Here is a 14,474-nt window from a genome sequence, read left to right as displayed (position 1 = left end):
TATAGCCTCTCTATTTTTACTACTTTGGGTAATTTCCTTAAACTCTCTCAGTCTTTCTTCATCTATAAAATGGGACTACGTGGGGACACCTAGCTGGTTCAATCAGTTAAGTGTTCGACTTCGGCTCTGGGCATGATCTCGTGGTTCATGAGTTTGAGCCCCGTGTCAGGCTCTGTGCTTACAACTCAGAGCCTGGAGCCTGCTTCACATACTGTGTGTCCCTCTCTCTTTGCCCCTCCCCTACTCATGCTCCCTCTCTCTGTCTCTGTCTCTGTCTCTCTCACTCAAAAATAATAAAAGAAAATTAAAAATAAGAAAAGAAGAGAAAGGAAAGGAAAAGAAAAGAAAAGCGAGAAAGAAAATGGGACTACTCCCGATACCTAGTTCAGAGACTTGTGATGATTGGATGTTATAATAGCTGTAATATGCTTAGAGCAGTACTTGCCTTGAGTGTTAACTATTGTTTTTTCCATATGATTTTCCCTTCTGACCTTTTATTTCTTCAGAAGCACTATGCCTTTGCCCTAATCAGAACTTTGCATGTAAGGTGGAGCTCTCCCCAACCCCCCACCCCCAGCCCCGCCATCTCCAATCAGTCTATGTACTGATAATGTCAGTTCAAAGGTAGCTTTCTCAGGGGACCTTTGCTGACCCTCACACTAGGTGAGCACTCCTATCCCTCTGCCTTGGCTCCATAGGAAATAGAGCCTGAGGCAAAAACATATGCTTTTTCACTTTGGCTGGACATTTTCCCAGGAAGTACAATCCTAGGGAAGTGGGAGTGAGGAAAATGAAAGCCAGGCATTAAAGAAAGAGATAGTAAATGCTAAGGAGTACATTGCTCAGCTGGCCCCAGTTTCTTGACAAGCTAATTGCTCCTTCCCCCACTGCAACTTCCAAGAGCTCTGATAAGCTCCCTGAGCTGTCCATCAGGGTTAGGAAGGGAAAAGAATTTATTCTGCTGGCTCTTGTTTCCCATTAGTCAAAGGTGCTCCACGAGGCTTTAACTCCTCCACACTTTCGTGCACATGTCTGGATGCCAAGTGGATCTGCCACGACTCTTGCTTTAAAGGCAACATCAGATTCACATGGTGGAAGATCAGAGGTATTTTGCAAAACCTGGAGGTAAGACACAGTTCATCCATGCCCTTGAGTCACATGACAACTGAAACGGCCACCAGCGCAGTCCCTGATTGTGTTAGGGCCCTATAGGTGTTTGGCAGTAGCCGCGGTTTGGCCTCAGGAATTCGGGAAGAGCACAGATAGGATATCACAGAATATAAAGAAAGCCCTGTGTGGAAACTGAGTGAGGAGGTACAAAATTCAAGCCACTATGCCCTATTGTCCACTTTTATAAATTCATGTCTCTGAATTTACAGTGTTTATCATAGTTTAAAATTGCGTATTTATTTAGGAGGTTATTTACATTAATTATTGTCTCCTCCAATAAACTGAAAGAGTCCTTAAGAGTAAGAACGTTGCAAAAGTTTCAGATTACCCAGATTTGAATCCTGGCCCCACCAATTACTAAATCTGTGTTTTTGGGCAAATCACTTCACTTCTTTGTGCCCCATTTCTGCACTTGTACATCAGGATAAAGATGGAAGTGCTACAAATATTAAAAGAGACAAGATCAATAACTGTTGGCTCTTGTCATAGCCATCATCATTATCATTGCACCTGCAGTAATTAGCACAGCGCCTACAGAATAGGGTCTGGAATAATAGAGCATGAGATCAGAGAGGACTGACATGCAGTCTTTTCCACTCCCTGTTGTACCTCCAACTCATAAAGGAAAATTATAGCCAGACTGGGTGTTTCTGTATGTTCAGTTTCATTAGGTAAATGAGAGAATAAATGCCAATGAGTCTGTTCCATTTGTGTTTTTGCAAGTGTATCTTATACTGACTTAGAGGTTTTACAGTAGTCCAGAGTAATTTTTACAACAAACCACTAATTTTTCATTATAGTTGTTTTGCTTGCACTCTAGGATACATCCTTAAGTAAAAAAGATAAAACAATATTGGCAGCATAGATTAGCTCCCAAATATGTGAGACTGAGTAGTTCCTGTGCTAAAAATGAATGCTTTGGAGCAAATTATAAAGATTAGTGTTACTAAGTCCCCTCTTTGAATTAAAAAGATGGAAAACTTTTGTCTGTCTTGAATACTTAGACAAATTGAAGTGTGGTATTTTCCAACATTAATTTGTGCCTCAATAACATCAAATTACTGCTATTTAATCTAGTACTAAGCCATGTAGTTAAGTTTTTTAGATAAACCATTGTGCCCTTTATTGATTATGACTTTTCCATGAGCATTTAAATCATGGTGAGAGGCTTACATTTCACACATAGATTCTTTTCTGTCATGCTGTTGAGCACTTCATCACCAAATGATGGGTACTCACAAAAAAAGGCCCCTGACTGAATCAAATTGAATATTGCCAAGAACCTGACAAAGGATCCAGTCCAAAAAGATAGTGTAACTACAGGTCTTGGAAATGGTTTTTGATAGTGCCATTTTTTAGCTGGGAAATCTTTGCACGTTTATTTTATTCTTTGAAACGCAACTTACTCTTCTGTAAAATAAGGTCACCGCCATTAATCCCATGGTGATATTTTGACTTTTAAATGAAATAAAATATTTTACCTACGTGACATCAGATCCAACATACCAACCTCTAATTAATATGAGAATATTTATGTCCTTATTCTGATTTAATATCCAAAGCAGGGTTTTTTGTTTGTTTCTGTAAAGCAGTGGTGAAAACAGAAGGGAAAGACACCTCAAGAACAGGGAGCAGTATAGGTTAGGTTAGTCCTAGTGGGCCCATGCCTAGTAGATTTGGCTCACGAAGGCCTGTACTCAACCCATCAAAATGAGAGATTTGAAGTGAATGGATTAAAAAAGATATCGTACAAATACACAATGGAATACTATTCAGCCATGAGAATGGAAGATATCCTCTAGTTTATGACAACATGGTTGGACCTTGAGAAAATTAAGGTAAGCAAAATAAAACAAAGAAAGACAAGTACTGTCTGATATCACTGATAGGTAGAATCTAAAAAAGTTCAACCTGTAAAATAGAGAAAGAAATGATGGTTACCAGGGGATGGAGATTGGTGAGGGGAGTAAGAGTGATAATACACTTGTAATAAGGGTAGAAACTTGTAATGAGAAGTAAATAAGCCACAGAGATCTAATGCACAGTATAATGAATAAGGAAATTAATATTGTATTATAATTATGTAATGGATAAATATTGCTACATTAACAATGGTATTACAATATGTAAACATCAAAGAAGCATGCTGTACACTTTAACTTATACAAAGTTACCTGTTAAATTTATTCCCCAAGAAACTCAAAAGTTAAGACAGTTTTTCACAATACAACAAAAGGCAATGTTTCCTGAGCTACTTTATCTAATTATATATAAAAAAAGACATGACGTGGGGTACCTGGGTGGCTCAATCAGTTAGGCGTCTGACTTTGGCCCAGGTCAGGATCTCAAGGTTAGTGAGTTTGAGCCCTGTGTTGGGCTCTGTGCTGACAGCTCAGAACTCGAAGCCTGCTTTGGATTCTGTGTCTCCCTCTCTCTCTGCCCCTCCCTAGCTTATGCTTGCTCTCTCTCTCTCTCTCTCCCTCTCTCTCTCTGTCAGAAATAAATAAACTTAAAAAATAAAATAAAAAGACATGACGATGTGGATTCAGTGATGTGGAAAACAGTCCTTTGACTTCTGGTCTGTGCTTGAAATTTGCAACAAACATAGGGCACTACTTCTTGCCAAAGTTGCCTCATTTTATGATAGTGATTACAAAATGTTGAGTTGTTTTTTTGTTGTTTTTTTGTTTTGTTTTGTTTTGTTTTTGTTTTTCCTATTTAGGTGCTTTTGTCCTAGGGATCAACAAGTTCCATAGTTAATTCTTTTAGGTTAGTCTTTAGTATTTGTTCTTTTGTAATCATACGTGATGACTCTCTTTTTTATTATTATTCTTTTCAAATTTATTTATTTTAAGAGAGAGAGAGAGAGAGAGAGGGAAAGAAAGAGGGAGGGACAGAGAGAGAATCCCAAACAGGCTCTGTACTGTCAATGCAGAGCCTGACTTCGGGCATGAGATCATGACCTGAGCCAAAATAAAGAATTGGATGCTTAATTGCCAGAGCCACCCAGGCATCCCATTTGGTGATTCTTTTTCAAGAAAAAAGTCTGTGATTATAAATACGACTCAATGCACAATACTTAAAATTAGTCTCTTGTCTACAATCAGTACCACCGTCTGATAAAGATACAATCAATACCACCATCTGAGACCACCATGAATCTCACTTTCATTTTCTAGGTCCATTTCTCTGAATGATTTTATATTTGAAGACATTCACCTTACATTAATCAACACTTTTTGAGACTTTGTTGTCCAGTATATTTCATGGGTTGTTGAGGAAGTACAGTAATAGAGAAACTACCAGAGGAATTAAGTAATTCACAAACATTGGTATGACTTACCTACTTAAAAAAATTTTACAAGGATTTTTTTTTAATTTCCTGAAGTACCATGTCACATGCAGCACATTAGATATTAATTTGGCCTAAAAGGATTAGCTGAAGTCTATATTTTAAGCTGTAGAATTATTTTAATATTTAAAAGACCACCAGTGGCCAAGTTAATAATTTATTTATGGCAAGTGACCAAGTAGGTCTGGCTAAGATTACATGTTTTTATGGAGGGAGGAGCAGAAAGCCTCTGGTAAACTCCAGTTTCCATTCCAGTTCAGTCACAACAATGTACAAATATGAACTCTAATGGGTCTACGTTTATCTCAGTTTTGCTTGAAGAACCTATGAAAAAGGCCTTCAGTAAGTGACTAGGATTGTATCTTTTCTTCTTCAAACAACAAGCAGAAAGGTTAAGGAATCCCCTTTGCTATTATTGGAGCATATTTTTGAAAGAAATTGGTCAACAGTTTTCTCATGGCTCATTATGCCAAATTGTGCTCTAAAATTCAGTCAGCTCTGCTGAAATACTCTGTGGATGATTTTTTAATCTTGCATCAAAGAGTTCATCCAGACTTAGAACTAAAAACATGCAAATGAAACTTCAAGGCATTTCTTCCATTGTTACAGCCACAATTATTTGAAATGGTCATACTGTTCCTATACCTGAACATTCAAAGTATGGTTTCTCCATTACTTTAACATTTCTGTATCCTTTAGACAAATGCAATTATTCTTGTTTTCCCCAATGTTTCTTTAGTTTGTGTCTTAACTGCTCAGTTTTTTTCTTCTCATCTAGAATATCTTCCTTCCCTCTCTTCTTGAACCTATTATGTATTCAATAAATGCTTATTAATGCTTGTTTTCAAAATAAATAGAGTTAAAATAAAATTATAGAATCCTAAGGACAACCCAATTTATTATTATTATTATTGTGTGTGTGTGTGTATGTGTGTGTTGCCAGTAGGAGTAGTGTAGAAGGTAGGTAGTGGAGAGACAGCTCTGTTCTTTGCCTTCAAGCAAGTATAAGTGAGGTGAATACAGTTCAATTTACTGGACTACATTAGGAAAAAGAGATAAGTAAATATAAAGTAGGAGTGTGTCATTTGCTAGTAGTGAACAAATTTCTTCTATGTTCTCATTGCTTCTAAGATGCCTCCTATTTGGGTCATGTCCATTCCTTCTACTTAGAAAAAAAGAGTGCCCCTACTTGCAATCTAGTCTTTTGTATTTATTCTCTTTGTATATTTTAAACAGTTCTTGTACACTGTTAAATAATTTCATCCCTAACAGGCACACCAAAATTGTATCCGGCAATTCAGAAGTAAAGGACAATGGAATGTTCTTCCTTTTTATATCTTATTCCAATTATCTAACTCATAGTAGTCTGACACTCCAGATGTTTACATCCAGTTAATTTCTTTCACATCCTGTGGTAAAACTCTGTGAAAGTGGACCTTTTCAGGGAATCTGACAGCCTATCATCCTGCAATTTATGCCTGCTGCATTCTACCCTCTAGGAAATTTGGCTCAGTGAGTGTTAGAAGATGCCTTTGGAGGAGATAGAATTAAGTACAGTTTGTAAAGTAATTCATTTTTTTTCTTTTCTCCCTATTTTGCATGTACTCCTTTATAAATCACTATCATTCTGTTACATTGATTGGATATGTAAAATGTTCATATAGATCGCTTTGGCCAATCACATGATACAGCTTAATTTCTCCTTGTACCTGTGATAGAGTTCTAGAATGAGAAACGTATAGTATTTAGCAGTTAGGGAACCACAAAGTAAGATAATGTTGGTAAAAATCTATAGTTCCTGTATTGTCATGCAATTCACGTAACTGTGACTTAGCTATGCCTGTTAATTTTTATGTTTAGTGTCCAGTTGTCAAGACATACCATTCTGCTAAAAGAAGTAGGGTTTTGTTTAAGTTATCGCCTTGTATATTTTAGCACTTAATCGGATATTTTAATTTGTAGGACTTTCCCAATGATAGTGTACCATAGAAAGAAAAACATCTATGACATTAGGATTGATTTTCCAGCAGACTAATAATCTTGAAGGTTTACCTTTGATGGAACAATTGTATAAAACATTTGTTTCATTTTTACAGTCTTGAAACCTCCCATCTTTTTCAGAACATCAAATAAATTAGAAAAGAATAATTTCATTTGACAAAAATTTTATAATACATCAATGTCGACTAATATTTATTGAGTTTACGTAGCTCAAAAAATAGTGAAAAGAATAATTTAGGGTACTGGGGAATACGTGCAATGAAATTAGCTTTCTGATATTCTCTAAAACTTACCTTACTTAGAAATTCTATGTTGATGTCGGTGATAAAATTGATCTACGGTATCATACATATTTTGTGTCTTGTTTTTGCATTAGAAAACTTTTTACCTTTTCCAAGTAGGATTCTTTTGAGTCCAACTTAATATCACTCAGCCTTAAGTTTGTGGACCTGTGGTCATTTGCAGAACTATTGTGAATTATTTGAAACATTTGTGGTGCATAAATAAGGGAAAGGTCTTATGTCATTTTTTTCAATGTTTGTAATATTTGTCTATCATGACATTGAATCTCTAGTCCTTATGCCAAATATAACCGCAAAACAATATTCTTATTTTCCTGGGAGTACTGGGAATTTGTACCACACTTCTTCAAGTAAATACATGTGTAAATATCTGAGTTTCTCAGCCCCCCAAAGACTCTGGTTTTCCTTTCTTGGCAAAGGAAGTGAATTCTAAGATCCTGAATCATTTACTGAGTATGCTTTCCTTCTCTTATCCCAGAAGTCTGATCAACAAAGTGCCAAAAGACATGCTCATTCTAGAGAGACCAGCAGCCCAGGTCTCTCTGCAGGAGGATTTGATGAATGTTAATGAAAACCCCTACCGCTCAGATATAGACAAGTTAGAGCTCCAGTAAAATAGGCCCTCCGTGGCTATCCTAATATCGAAGTAAATCACCACGTCCTATAGCTTTTTACTGAAGCTCATTGTGCTTGACCTTGAGTATAACCCATTATGGTTGTTATTACTATCTAGAGGTGGTAAAGATGAAGTTGTAACACTGAGAGGAAATATGAGTAATGCTGTTCCTCTACAACCTTTATTTAACACGTATTCCAAGAACACAGGAAGTGGCAATCAAGATATTTTTTTTTTTTTAATTTTTTTTTTCCAACTTTTTTTTTTTTTTTATTTTTGGGACAGAGAGAGACAGAGCATGAACGGGGGAGGGGCAGAGAGAGAGGGAGACACAGAATCGGAAACAGGCTCCGAGCCATCAGCCCAGAGCCTGACACGGGGCTCGAACTCACGGACCGCGAGATCGTGACCTGGCTGAAGTCGGACGCTTAACCGACTGCGCCACCCAGGCGCCCCTAGATATTTTTTAAAAAATGGGGTTAAAATGGGATATTTATTGTTATCTTCAGATAAAAAGTTTTGAAGAAACCCTATGATGATCTCAAAAGTATATACCACTGTAATAATGAGACTGTAAATGGGGTAGCAGAAAATTCCAATTACTTCGAAGCAATGACTTTTTCTTTGATGGCCTATGCTTTAGCTGGACATATCCCCTGATCTCTGGGTACTTAAACAACCTTCATTTCCATTGTTCAATAATAGGCCTTGTAGAGCAGGGACCACCTCTATCTTCTTCAACACTCGTTGTATAACACAATAGGCCTACAATATTACACACCAATATATCACAATCTATATTTAATTGTAATGTCAATTACCTTAACTTTCTCACTCAGTTTAATTTCCAGTTCAGAAATTATAGTTTCTTTTTATTCCATATTTTATCTAAAATATTTTCTTATAGAACTTGTTTTTGTTCCAAATTTCTCCAGTTTCCTGGAGAAAAGTTCCTAGTTATGTATGTTTGTTACTTTTTCACTAATACCTTATTTTTAAATCGTGTCAATGTGAGTTGAAAATCTTATGTTTAAATTGGCATAAAGCCTAGGTCAATATTTAATTTCTCAGATCTTACTAAATAATTCATTAAAATTGAAAGTCTTTTTTTAAAGCTATTTACATCATAAACATTAATTAATATAGTAAGTATAATTGAACACAATCTAATTTAAATAAGATAACAAATTTTCCACAATCATTGTGACTGTACTTTTCAGAGGCTCTTCATAAAGAAAACTGGAGAAAGTGTGGTTGTAGCTATTGTCTATGAAAAAAATTAAAAACAGGGACTGGCATCTAAGGCTGACAAAGTTTCATTAAAAGAAATAGTGAAATTGGATAAATAGTTACTTTAAAACCTTATATAATACTTTTGCTCACTGTTGTATCCCCAAGGCTACAAAGTACCTGAAAATCTTGCTATGCTCACAGTGAGCACTTAGTAGGTATTTATTTGTGAACAAATAAACTTAAGTCAATAAATGAGTTAAATAATGAGTGAAAATTCTTAACAAATGCTAATCACTAATCACAGTTTCAAATTCAATATTGGCCATGCCTTAGAGATCACCCTATCCATCTGATAGACTCTGGAATGACAGAAGAGGCCACCTTGCTTTTTAACAGTAATTGTTACAGGCTGCCATGTCAAGGAGATTGACATATAGGCATCTTTACTCTTCTTACTGATATTTTTCTGATCTAAGCTGAGGAAAATTATACATTTTTTAAAAATATAACTTTGTTTAGAACCGTTATAAAATCTATGAACACAAGTTATTAATTTCATGCCTTGGGGAGTATGATTTTTTTTTTTTTTTAATGACTGACAGTCACATTTTTTTTAAAAAAAAGCAAGATGAAACCTAAATTTTACCCATCCCTTAAAAGTTGAAAAAGAATTATTTTAGGATTCAGAAGAGTTCATTCCGGGACCTTTTATGATATCTATGCCTCCCTGGGGAGAGGGCAGGAAATGAGAGCATTCCTTACATGACCACTCTTCCCTTCCTCTCAGTATCCTGAGGCCACGCACAGGGCCTCTGACATCTGAGAACTCCCTCGAACCCCTCCCCACAAGCACCTTTTCTCAGTGCATCACGTATACTGTTTTTACACAAATGAACTCATTCAACTAAATTTATAGATTTATTCATTGAAATATGAAAACAAATAGTTCTCAGTCAGAACAACCAATTGGATAATTTTATTTGTATTAGCTTAACTAAGTCAATCAAATTGGCAAAATCAGTGTGTGCGTAAGATATGGCTTAGATTGCTAGAACTGATATTATATGTTTTTGTTTTTGTTTTAAGAAACATTAAATTTTAATGGTGTAGCTTTAAAACAGGACATTTATACTTCAGCAGTATTGCAAATTATCATATATCATTACAGGAATTCTTTATGTATTAGATTGAACTATGTGATATTGCTGATATTCACCTGCTTATGACCTGAAAAAAAAAAGTAATTTTGTCTGCTTCAATCTGGCATATGATGCAAAATAACTCCCTAATGTGGGCTGATGTTTCATAAAATCTGGAGTTATGTTAAGTGAATTAAAAAAAGGAAGAGCATGTCACAAAGGTGGTAGAGGGGAATGTCCTCTTTGGATTTGAAAGCAGAAGTTCACGGTTCCACATTTGGCTCTATTATTTAGTGGTCGTGTAGTCTCAGGCAATTCACTAATCCCTTTTGGTCTTCAATTTTCTTTTAGATAAAGCAGAGATATTAATAACACCCTCAACAGTTGTTGCAAGGATTAAAGGAGGTGACGTATGTGAAAGTACTTTGCAAACCATAGAGAACCATAAAATCCAAGATAATATTCAGACTTCTGTTTAATACTGTCTAGCAAAAGTAAGATGAATAATGAGAAAAGCAAGAAAACTCTTCGCTTGTATAATAACTGATTCCTTTTATAAAATGAAAAAAAGTAAAATATTAAGCTTATTGCTTTGTAAGACAGACATCCCATGTGCATTTTTAAGCTATGATGTCTGCCAATAAAATTCCCAGGCTAGGCCATTCCTTTCCTATGAAGGCAAGTCACACCAATCCCAAGCTTCATGCAAACTGTCAGTACCATCTAAAAATACTTCTGCATATTATGAATTAATGCTTCCCACTTTGACATTACAGTATCATTTTTATATACCCTCTCAGTGCTTTTCTCCAAGCATGATTTTATTAATGCTCATTTTGGTACAAGACAAAAAAATCTTTACAAATATTTGCTCTTGTTTTTCTTTGGAACTGAGAGAGGAGACTGCTGGCTATTAAAGGAGGGACAGGATGTCTTTTTTGGGCTGTAGTTGTATTTGGCTTGATCCACTGAAGGAGAGACGGTGCTCTTAGGTGCCAATATTTGGTTAAGAGCTAACAGCAGAAAAATAGCTACTTTGGTAATTCAAGTGACGCTTCCTTGTAGGCAAGTGAGAGAGTTAGCAGTCCTGTGAACTAAATAACTGTTCTTTCTTTCTTTTCCTACTTCTGAATAGTTTTTATGTTAATTTAACCCAATTATATACTACATAATTAAATAACAACTTTGAGTGTCATGGAGGGTTGGATTTTCAACATTTGTATGTCTGTGCTAAAAAGTAAAACAGCAAAATTATGTTTTCTATTTCAGCTCTAGAGCTAGGTTCAAGTGCATAGGTGGCAGGAATAATTTATTCTTCATATTTGTGTATTCTGCATTAAATGTAACTGTCATGCTTGCCACTTGGAGTCCAAATATTAAGGATACTTGCCAAATCATATATCCATGGTAAACTTGTCCACTATAGTTCTTTTTCTGACACATTCAAAAGAATTGATAGTAATCCCAATAAACATTAATTACACAGTATGTTTGTACAAACCGTGCCATGGTAAATATTAAACTTATAACAGAATTTCTTAGAATGTGTTTCACAGAATAAATATTCTACTTTTTACAATTCTGCTTCTTGGAATTTTGTAGCAACGTTGTCAAATTGTGAAATCAGTTTAGGGAACTCAAGTTTAAACTAAGTTAAATGTGTTTATTCACTCTGAACCTTTGTTATCTTAATAAGCATCATGTATCTCTATGGGGAATATACATTTCTTAAAATTATCTGACCACTGAATGGCTGGTAGATTTCAGAAAACACTGCTTTTGAAGCATAATATGCAGAAGGAATCAATATTTCAAATTCTTTGTTGGAAAAATTGATAGTGAAATAAAAATCCCAAAACTTTCATTGTAACATTCAAATTCATTTTTTTTTTTAATTTTTAAAAAATGTTTATTTTTGAGAGAGAGAGTCAAAGCATGAGCGGCAGAGAGGCAGAGAGAGAGGGAGACGTAGAATCCGAAGCAGGCTCCAGGCTCCAGGCTCCAGGCTCCGAGCCATCAGCATAGAGCCCGACACGGGCCTGAACCCACAACCGCGAGATCATGACCTGAGCTGAAGTTGGACGCTCAACCGACTGAGCCACCCAGGTGCCCCCAAGTTCATTTTTAAAATGACTGAATATTGTTTTATAGCATTAAGTATTATTAAAAGATCATAGATTACCAGTGTCAGTTTATAGTACAAAAACATAGATACTTACTTCCACTTCAATAGGACTGCTTGACCAATTGCATTCATCTCTGCTTCTTCAAGAAGCCTCAAAAAAATTATAGTAACACGACAAAGAAAGCTATAAGCCCTAAGAATATTGAGCAATAAGTGGGATGTACTGCAACAAACTTTGAAAGCTGAAATTTGATGGGCAAGAATTAAACAAAATAGCTGAACCAAGATGGATGAAAGTCAAGTTACAAAGTATGGAGCCAAGAACAAAGATAATCTGTACTGGAGAACCCTAGAAAGTGCCAAGAATTAGAGACAGTAAGAGCATCAGAAGAGGGTGTATAGTTGGCGTTGAAAGCTACAGGATCAGTTGAAATTCTGTATAAGCATTTTGTGATCCCCAGAACTCCAGAAGACCTGGGAAAATTCCATTCCCTTATTCAGGAAAAGACAGCTTACTTTCTGAGTGCAATGAACTGGAAGGTTCTTAGACATGGGAATAGCGGGTGGAGCTGAAGGCAAGAAAGTAACTGAACACAGGAAAACAGAGGTTATCTTTCCCCACTGGATTCAATATTTCTGGAGTAATCTTCTAACCTCCAGGCCAACAATAAAAGGATTTCTCCCTGGCCTATAGATATTTAAAGTGTGAGAGAAGGATAGAGGTCAAATTAAAAAGCAAAACAGCAATAGCAACAAAAGAAAATTAGGGAAACAGAGACATGCAAGGAGCAGAAAAAAAAGGTTTTAAATCCTATCATGATTAATGGCTTTAGAGAAGGAAGAGTAGATATTGCATTTATTCAACAAAAATAGAAATACACAAGAACAAAGTGTATAAAAGAAATACACAAGAACAAAGTGAATTCTTACAAATTAAATACATGAAAACAAATAAGATACTCAAATATGGGTTGAAACAGAAACTTGAGAAAATTTTCTTTTTTTTTTTAATTTTTTTTAACGTTTATTTATTTTTGAGACAGGGAGAGACAGAGCATGCACGGGGGAGGGTCAGAGAGAAAGGGAGACACAGAATCTGAAACAGGCTCCAGGCTCTGAGCGGTCAGCACAGAGCCCGAGGCGGCGCTCGAACTCACGGACCGCGAGATCATGACCTGAGTCAGATGCTTAACTGACTGAGCCACCCAGGCGCGCCGAGAAAATTTTCCAAAGCATAGAATAAAAAGCAAACAAACAAACTATAAATAAGGTTAAAAAATGGGGTGCCTGGGTGGCTCAGTCGGTTAAGCATCCGACTTCAGCTCAGGTCACTATCTCGCGGTCCGTGAGTTTGAGCCCCGCGTCGGGCTCTGGGCTGATGGCTCAGAGCCTGGAGCCTGCTTCCGATTCTGTGTCTCCCTCTCTCTCTGAACCTCCCCCGTTCATGCTCTGTCTCTCTCTGTCTCAAAAATAAATAAACTTAAAAATAAATAAATAAATAAATAAATAAATAAATAAGGTTAAAAAAATAGAGGATTAGTCCAGAAGGTCTGAAGTGTAATCAACTTTCTTTCAAGGCTTATTTTTATAGAGAAGTTTTAGGTTCACAAGAAAATTAAGACAAAGGGACAGAGACTTCCCTTATTCTGTGGGTTTGGAAGACTGTATAATGACACTTATCCATCATTATAATATCATGCAAAGTATTTTTCATTGCCCTAGAAATCCTCTGAGCTCCACCTATTTATTCCTCTCCCTACTCCAATCCATGGCCACCACTGATCCTTTTACTTTAAATAATTTTTCCTTTTCCCAAAAGTCATATAATTGAAATTATAACTAATGTAGGCTTTTCAGCCTACATTCACTTATTAATTGGCTTATTAATAAGCCAATTATTAATAATTCACTTATTAAGTGGCTTATTCACTTATTAATATGCATTTAAGCTTGCTTCATATATTTTCATGGCTTCACCGCTCATCTTGTATTGCTCAATAATAATATTCCATTCTCTGGCTACACTACAGTGTACCCATTTACCTATCGAATGACATTTTGGTTGCTTTCAAAGTTTTATAATTATGAATCCATCTGCTGTGAGCATCCATGTGCAAAATTTTGTGTGGATATGTTTTCATTTGTTTTGGGTAAATACCAATGAATGCAATTACTGGATCATATGGTAAGAGTATGTTTAGCTTTGTAAGAAACTACTCAACTGTCTTGTAAGTGGCTGTACAATTTTGTATTCCCATCAGCAATAATGAAATTTCCTGGTTTTCCACATCCTCACCAGCATTTGGAGTTGGCAATGTTCTGGATTTTGGCCATTCTACTGGGTGTGTGGTGGTATCTCACTGTTGTTTGAATTTGCATTTCCCTGATGACATGTAATGTGGAGTATGTTCTCATGTGCTTATTTGCCATTTGAATATGTTCTCGGATGAGGTGTCCTTTAAGATCTTGGGCCCATTGTTTTCTTATTGCTGAGTGTTAAGAGGTTTTTGTTTTTGTTTTTGTGTTTTTTTTGTAT

General features: G+C 36.0%; 1 protein-coding gene across 1 annotated transcript in view; it reads left to right on the top strand.

The window, feature by feature from the left end:
- The window catches only part of AGMO (alkylglycerol monooxygenase), a 191,788-nt gene that overhangs the window by 86,175 nt on the left and 91,139 nt on the right, over nucleotides 1–14,474 (top strand). The window lies entirely within an intron of this gene.

Source organism: Panthera leo, chromosome A2 (assembly GCF_018350215.1).
Source record: "Panthera leo isolate Ple1 chromosome A2, P.leo_Ple1_pat1.1, whole genome shotgun sequence".
Taxonomy (NCBI): domain Eukaryota; kingdom Metazoa; phylum Chordata; class Mammalia; order Carnivora; family Felidae; genus Panthera; species Panthera leo.
This window is presented reverse-complemented; position numbering and strand designations above follow the sequence as displayed.